The following is a 9,135-nucleotide window of genomic DNA, read 5'->3' on the forward strand; positions in this document are numbered from 1 at the left end:
TTAAGTGTTCCAGTATTTCTTTTTTTATGCATTTACGAAATAAGATCTAACCATCCAATATTACATTAGATGTGCCAACAAAATGTCTCACTTATATTCATGTTACTCAGTGGACTGCCTTGGGGTTGCAGCCAGTAAGTAATAACACATCCGACTCTTGCATAATAGACGTTTGCATCCGCTCAGGAATACCTGTTGAAAAGTGGTACTGTAATTAGCATCTTTCTCTTCTTTGTGATAAGTCTCTTTCTTGCTCCAGGGATAAATCACTCCCACGAGAGAATGGGAAGTGGCACTTCGCTCTAAAAACAAGCCGAGTCTTCCCTCGAGCTCGGCTGCAGCGTTTCCAGACTTGCTGCCAGCGCCCCAGTTTCACATCCCAGTCAGCGTTGTGAAAAATGAACTCGGGTCATCCTCTATCCCATGAAACACTTTGAAAACAATGTGGATACAAGGATAATAAATCCTGTCTGCGGTTAGAGTCAACAAAACCATTCAGGATTTCAACATTTCGCGAGACTTCACCATAATGATAAAAAAAAAAAAAAACATCTAATATTTGTTACCCACTTGAGGCCTTATACCACAAATTATGTCTACATTCTTTGAGTATCAGTTACAGAACATACCAAAAAACGCATCTGCAAAGACACTCACAGGACCGACCCCCTGCCATAATAAACTGTCATCTGAAGAAGACAAAGTGGCGGGAACGAGGGGATCACATGCAAACGCAGACAGGCTGGAATGTTTGTCGTCACTCGTTAGTGACGCACTATTTGTTGTTGTGCTACGCTGCACTGCACTTATTGTTGTGGAGGGACATTTTGCACTTGTTTGGGGATGGGGAGTTAGGAGGAGGGCGGTAGGGAGGGGTTTTGTTTTGAGAATGAAAAAGTCGAGGGTGTTCTCTTTTCGTTTCCTCCTTTCCGTGAAAGAACCCCCCACCCTAGGCCCGATCTGTCTCCCTCTGCCACAACACTCCCGCTGCTCCCAATGTCTTTCCTGTACAGACCTCAGACGCGTTCCCACAATGTGTGGGACATCCCTTGGAACACACACAAAAGCAAAGCACAGCTTGATACCTGTACACATTGACATACATAATACAAAGACGTATTCCATGTGTCGTTAGAGAGATGATTAAGAAAGTAATGCCACTACTAAACTCTAGGAACTTGAAATGAGAACAATAGAAAATTGCCGTTAATTTCATGCAATTTTAAGGGGAAATGCTATATTGGGATATATAGGCCTTTTTTTTTTAAATATCTGTCATTGGTTTTTGGGGAAAATGTATGAAAATACTCGTGGTATTGGTACTTGGTATCGATGACTACTCAAAATATATTAGTCATCTCTAATATCAAGTGTGACATTTTCAAACAGTTTATTTTGTAATCAGTTTAATCAGGATTGTTTTTGCTTTTCTGTCGTATTGCCATTTTAACTTCATTATTTTCCTTATTTGCTGTCAGACGATTCTTTTTTTAATCACATCTTAGAATTTTGATTAATCATGATTAATCACTTAATTAAAAAAGGCTTTTTATCAAAAAAAATTGTAAAGAGCACCTGTTGTGTTAATTTTTTTTAACATTTAATGTTATGAGGACATCTTCAACATTTTTTGATCGACTGCACACTCTTATTAATTACTTACAGAATTTAAAATGGGAAAAAAATTACCCAAATTATTTGACATGAAATAATATTTCGAATGTCATACGCAAACATTTATTAAATGCATTACTTTAAATAAATGTAGTTATGTTTATTGCTCAAACACAACCTGTGTTACCTTTTAACGTAACCATCCGCTGTCAGCTAAAGGATCATCTGTGGTCAAAATTAATAGTGTGATTAATACATGATTAATGCGATAATATTTTGTGATTAATGAATTAGTTAACGCTTTAACTTTGACAGCACTCATTTCGACTGCAGTAAGCACATGTCTAATCGTCTAATATTTGCAAAACCTAAATGCTTCAAATAAAAGACCTATTATTTATTTTTCATATGTGAGACCATTAGAGATTGATAAAAAAGAAGTGGTGACTTTAGGAAATCAACATCCCTCACTGGTGCACATTACGCAAGCACTTGGCAAGAGACATTGTGTTGAAAAAAAGCCTCGAAAAGTGCGGGCTAAGATCGGAATCACCGCTGAGCGGGAGGGAACACAAAGCTTGTTTCCTGTTTGTGTCACATTCAAACCCCTCCCCTCCATTTCCATCCCAGGGGTTTCTTTTTTTGATTGTGCACCTGCACCTAAACGGCCGGCCAGCATAAACAATTTTAAGCTTCAGCTGGGCAACAGCACGTGTGCAGAAACAATACTTCTTGCTGAAAACAGGTTTGTTTTTCACACATGATGCGCAAGTATGAATAGAAAGTACAGGATGCATATGGAGTCCTTTGCATTCCTCCCTTTGAATAAGGGATGTTGGTATGATGTCACTGCAAAGCATAAAGAAGTTGCATTCATCTTATTATGAAGAGGAATGATAAGAATGTTGCCGTTTGTTATATTACAATGAGGCTGGGTGACAACGATGGATGTGGTAAAACATTTTTTTATTGTTGCCTACTTTATACACCTGGTAATATTATAATGGGGTCAACAAATCTCTCTCTCTCTCTCTCTCTCTCTCTCTCTCTCTCTCTCTCTCGTCTCTTCTTTTCTGTCTTTCTATCTCTAAGAGGACTACATCTGCCAAACAATATTTTTAAGGAAATAATTATTTAGTTTTTGCATGCTCTTGCTAATTAACAAATACAGTAAGGTACCTCAATAATATTTTCTAAAAAACCCAAAAATAAATATGTTTGCATCTAATTTTCGTACAATAATCTACAAATTTATTTTTGACATACAAACCCTCTTGGATAATATGTTTACAATTATTTTTTTTTTTTTTATTATTATTATTTAAAAAAATTAAGATTTAGAGCATGGAAGGTTTATTCACCTCTGGTCACATGCCATTTGTGATTAAAGAGAAATGAGACCAACATAAATAATTTCAATTATCCTTTATTAATATGCCCTATAAGTTCTGTAACGTGTATAACTAAATTGAATTTCTTTTAAATTTTTTCAAGACTGGAAGTAAAAATAAACGACTAGGCTCAATTAAGCGTATGTCTGAAAATTGGGGGCGTGTTGCTGTGTTCAGAATAAATCATTCTCATTCAAATTTATGTTAAATGGGCGTCATTTTAGCACTTGTGCCACCATTTAAAATGCCTCTAATTAATTATATATATATATATATATATATATATAAATACGAGGCTTTTGCTGAGACCTGAAGCTAACACTGACTGCCATTTTCAATTCTTCGTACTTCCCTCCACCTTGTCTAAGGCCCCAGGTCTAGCTAAAGAAAAACAGCCCCATGCTTTGCAGTAGATGGGGTGTTCTTTTGATGATGAGCGGTGTTGTGTTTGTGCCAAAAATACCTTGAAGAATTATGGCCAAAAAGTTCAGCCTTGCCTTCAGTGGACTGTAATAAAATCTTCACACACATGTGGAAAAATGTGTTATGGTCCGATGAAACCAAGGTTGAGCTCCCCGTGATTGACTAGCGGACCCCGCCCTTCAAACAATGTCAGCTGGGAGAGACTCCATCTTACCCACAACCCTGAACAGGATAAACGATGGGAAAACAACATTCCAGCACAAAATTTGCTCGCAGTTGCATTTTTTTTAAATATATATATGAAAATATCTGTACTTACTAACAATGTCTGTTCTCCATTGCATTCTCCTCTTATTATTTCTGTGTGAAGATATGAATATGAGTGCTAGATTCCTTGGCTCTTTCCCCAAACCTTAACCACCACAGCTATGTCCAAACCTCAAGATTTACCCTAAACTGTACCCAGCCCGGATTGTTAGCCTCAAACCTAAAACCCAACTGACATTTTAAGGATGACGTTTGACAGAAAGTGGGGACTCAACAAAACAACGTAAACTAAAAGTTCAGTCCTTGCAAACATGCGCACCACCCCCACACACATACACTGTATACGTATACACGCTGTTAAGTGTGCGTACACTTCACTCCCAGTTCATCTTGGTGAAGTACCACATCTGCAGACAGTGTAGGAGTGGTTTACAGTAAAAACCGCTCGAGCTCCAGTGAAATTACAGAACTAAATCAAAACACTTGCAGGCTTTGCTCACTCCCAGATGGACTGTGGCTTGTGTTTTTACTAAGCATGTGGGCAGCTCACATCCTACATCTGACCTCTGCTGCCTTTTAACACTTTATTGGGAAACGGCAAGGGAGGACCAGTGATTTTATTTATTTTTTTGCCTTGAAATACCAACAATGTCATGGATAGTATGAGGAGTGGGACCAAAATGCAAGACTCAGACTTAAGACAGTTATTTAAAACAAACAAAAAACATGCTAGGTTTGGTACACAGGTAGGCAGTGAGTGAAGGCAACAAATGAGGCAAAAAGAAGGAATAGCCTACTAGAACTTGACGACAAGCTTAGGTGGCAAATGCAGGTTCAGAAAGTAAAAACCCTGCCACAGTTTGGCTTTAGCCCCGGGTGCTAGCTAGATAGCTCCCTAGCTAGCTGGACAACTTTCTGGACCTGGATTTGCCACCTCTGACTACAAGATACAACAAAATGGTGACAAGGCAGAATGAGGCATAAGGTTATACAGTATACTGCACAATGGGTAATCAGGGATAACCAGACGCAGGTGAGGAAGGCACAATCAAGAGCAGGTGATCAAGGGGGAAGGGGCAGGCAATACAAACTCACACAGACATGACGGTATATGAAGAACACGTTTCACTGCTATATGGCTGTCCTAAAAACCTGGTCCAACGTAAAAACTGAATAGGGGAGGAACTTGCAGAGGTGGCACAGTTTGGCTTTAACCCTAGGTGCTAGCTAGCGAGCTCCCTAGCTAGCTCCCCGGGTGCTCGGTTACCTGCTAGGGAGCTAGCTAGCACAATGGGCTAAAGCCAAACTGACAGAGTTATTATTACTTTCTGGACCTGGATTTGCCACCTCTGGGAGGAAGGTTAAGTATACTTAGAGAAAACCTAGTAAGCTACTTCACTTTCAGTGGCTAAGTTAGCAATCATATTTGGCTTAAAAACAACATATTTATCACCAAACTCTTGTCTTTTACTGGTGAACTTTAACCATAATGATGACCCCTTTATGTCATCATCACTGCACAAACAAGTCAGCAGTGTGCCTATCAACTTAGACCTCATAAAAATGTGCTGGTTTTGTGAGAATGAGAGAGGAAAAAGCAATTTGGTGCTGACAAACAAACCCACAAGGAAAGTCTTGCCTCGCTTGCACTTTGGTGAAATCAAAACAATAACATGAGCACAAATTCAAACGTGTGATGTCAGTTGACCATGTTCACTTTCTAGTCAGCCTATGTTAAGCTCCATTTTGAGGCAAGTTTTCTGTAATTAGACAGCAAGCCATTAAAAATGAAATTCCGCAAGCTCTCAGTGTGACACTAGTGAATCTCTTAATGCAAATCACTGGTCAGATATACAGTACCAGATCTGGTAATCTTAATCAAACTCAGAATTTTCTGTCCTGGATATTGAATGTTTTTTGTTGTTTTTTTTGCAGTTAGGACCAGAGGAAATCTAAAGTTTTCTTTCCACAGAGGATGTAAGGCACGGTGTGTTTTGTACGTTTGCCAATGTAGGTCATGCATGTGAAAGTTGATGTGTATTTGTGCCAACCCCCCTCCATCCTCAGAGGATATCTGCGTGTGTGACATGGAAGTTAAGGGCACATGCAGGAAACGGGCCCTCTGCCCCCCCTATGTCATCCATCAATAGCAAACATTAGTGCAGTCCCACACAACGAATTGGAGGGGTGTAAACTGGAAGAGGAAGAAGACGGTGATCCGTCATTATCCAAAGAGCGGTAACAAGCAATTTGTTCTGCAAATGAATGTTGGTAACAGTTTGTTTTAAGCCGAAGTGATTCAAGTCAAACGTGACTCTGCTTTTGAAAAAGTCCAGAATCCAAACCTTCCTATGTCAGCATGGTGATAAAATTAACGTTTAATGGGAGAGAGGATGCCTGTTGTTTGATTCCTATTTGGAGCTGACATCTTGACCCAAATCAGAAGTCTGCTCTAGTACCATTAATGACCTGTGAGAGGCAGCACAAAGCACCCAGACTTACAGAAGAAGAAATAGAAGAACTTTAACTGTCAGATTATCTGACACTTCCTTGCATAACTCCTTGTCCTTTTTATCATGTTGAATGACGCTATACACATATGCAACACAAAAAGTTACTACTCTAAATTATACTGATCGCTTCCTAATTCCATGTCTCAATCACGAGTCTGTTGCCGGACCAAACTCGGTGTTAAATACACATCAATTTGTTTAAATATTTCCAATTGTATTTTCCAAGCGGGTTTGTTCTCCACTTTAACGGATCTGTTATGTAATATTTTTTATTTATTTTTAACTCAAAATAAAAAGTAAGAGACAGACTATCATTGCAGCAGTGATTTATGTCCATGGATCATCTGTCCGCCAGCCTTGGCTCCTTTTCCCATGAATGCTCGTCTTCAGAGGGTGAAAGTGAACCACTTTGCAGTCTCAAAGTTGCTATAGAAACTCACTTTGTAGGTCGGGAAGGGGTCACACAGAAAGATGGGTCACTTCCAATAAAGAACAGAACAGACGGACAAATCAGTGAATGGTGCCTACTGTGCATGTGTTTGAGGCTATTTCTGCGGAAGAGAGGAGTGATGAGTGTGCGCCTATGATTCATATTTCTGTAAAATCTATCTTTAATCTACTCTTCCTGCGGACCAAAACACGGCGAGATTATGCAGTAACATTAAAAGCTTGCAAGACCTCCACGAAAATGGTTTTGAATTGATAAACCTAATAGTTTCCATGCAGGCATGTGCAATAAAATCCATTAGTCCAAGAAAGGCTGGACAGCAGCTGCTGCCTACATAATTGGCGGCTTCATATTTTTACGACCTCTTTGTTATTTCTGTGCTGCAAAGTGAAAAACACTGATGATTGGCCGTGTATTGTCCCAATGCAGACGGGCTCGAGGGGGCTTCCAGTAGCTGAGGCTGCGCTCTTACTGGAAGCCTGTGAGTCACCCGTCTTCCTCTCCCCTTTCCTTCACGACACCTAAACAACCCCCACCCAACCCCTCCGATGGGGACTATCTGCTCACTTGTCGCCCATTGCAGGTCAGCCATGAAAATAAACACAAAAGTGCAGCTATAGTGAAGACATTCTTCACAAGAAAAGAATTCCGCGCTAAATACACACGCTACTCAGACCCCCCCCACCCTTTCCCCAATTGTGGGGGTCCCTCTCCCACCCTTCATCACCCCAATCCCACATCGTAATGATCTCACCCAGCTGTCATTGTGATCCCACCCGCACTCCCGACGGCACACTGGTGGCAGGCAGCTGACATCATTTGTTTTGTCAGTGATTACCAGAAATGCAAAGCGTGCATAACCAAAAGTCTTTCAACTAAAAGGCTAAAATTAAATAAAATATATACAACTCGCGTAAAATATTTTTGCTCAGTTAGTAACTACTGCACATTACTATTATACTGTCAATACACTGAAATATTGTAATTATTTAAGTAAGTAAACAACATTCTAAGGGGCTCATCTGATCTCATTAAACAACATTCAGCAAAACTGTAAAGTTTCCATTTCCTGACTTGAAAGCCACTGTAAGTTTTGGTCCAATCAATTTTTCCTCCTATCACAGAGATAAAGTGCCGTAATTTGATGTGACAACCATGACAACACAGAGATGCTCTTAAAGATGATAAAATACTATTTCAACTATGCTTATTATTAGCTTTTATATGCTACACATGACGAAAGAACAAGCTATTTTAACACAACTGGTTCTGCAAGAAAATAGTGTATTATTATTTTAACTAGTTAAAGCTGCCAAAAAAATATTGTTTTTGTTGTCATTGAATCACAAACAAAAGTATCTTAAAGTTGTTGCCAGCCATGTTTATATTTGTTTACCTTTCACTGGTGACTAGTTTCTCTGATTTCCCAGCTGTATTGAATGCAGCATATGGATTGATTTCAGTTGGACATGCATTTAGATGTGTAAACATTTCAGAGTATTGGTTAGCCTGTCTGCCTCACAGTTCTTAGGTTCAAGGTTTGAATCTTTGCTCTGGCTTTTTTGTGTGGAATTTGACTTCTTTTTTTCTTTTTTTATCTAAGTAGTGTAAAAAAAATAATGATGAGGCTCATTAAGTTTGACTTTTAATAACATGACACCGATTTTTTTTTTGTATCTTAGTTGAACAAATATTGTTAGTCTAATAGTATAATTGCATAAAACATTTTTGACTTAACTGTCAACTGTTTTAGCTTGCTAAAAAAAAAAAATATATATATATAAAAAAATATTCTTTATGTGTGTATATTCTCAGTAATCCAGGGCATGATAGACTGCAAAGGTTGAATCGAAGCAACTTGATTCCTCTTGATTGTTTATTTTCTTTTTTACTCTTCTTCTTTCCCCAAAAAAAACTTCAAAAATGACTTAGGGAATTGCTGTTAGCATGATGATGTCCTTGATTTCATCTGCCACTCTGACAGGAACTTCTCCCTAAAGAGAAGTTCAGTGGCGTCATTCACAATCAACAAGTCAAAACCACCCTCAAGGTGAAAACTCAACCGGAAGAGGGTTGCAATTTACATTCAACGCATTCACAAACCACACACAGTGAGAGCGGGCAGAAAAGAAGTGAGTGGCGTAGGAGTTGCTTCATTGTAATGAGAACCCGCCCTGCAGCCTGATCGAGTCAGAGATCATCTATTCTTGCCTGAACAGCATGTGTCACAATGGAAGAGGCGTCAGCGATCAAAAACATGAATGCATCCCACAACCTTAGTGTTCGGCCATACTACGTAGAAAGCTGTTTATGTAAGCTGATGTTTATGCAAACCAACGGACAAGGCAGGGATGAGCCATCAGAATTGAGGTAAAATTAGAAGCTGGTGTTATAAATATTTAATTTCAGAATCAAAAGCGATTACTGACCGTATTCCTGTTGTTGGAATATGTGAAAACCAATGTGCTGTTGGCGTTCC

Source organism: Leptonotus elevatus, chromosome 15 (assembly GCF_054856555.1).
Source record: "Leptonotus elevatus isolate MCC_2025b chromosome 15, RoL_Lele_1.0, whole genome shotgun sequence".
NCBI classification, from domain to species: Eukaryota; Metazoa; Chordata; class Actinopteri; order Syngnathiformes; family Syngnathidae; genus Leptonotus; species Leptonotus elevatus.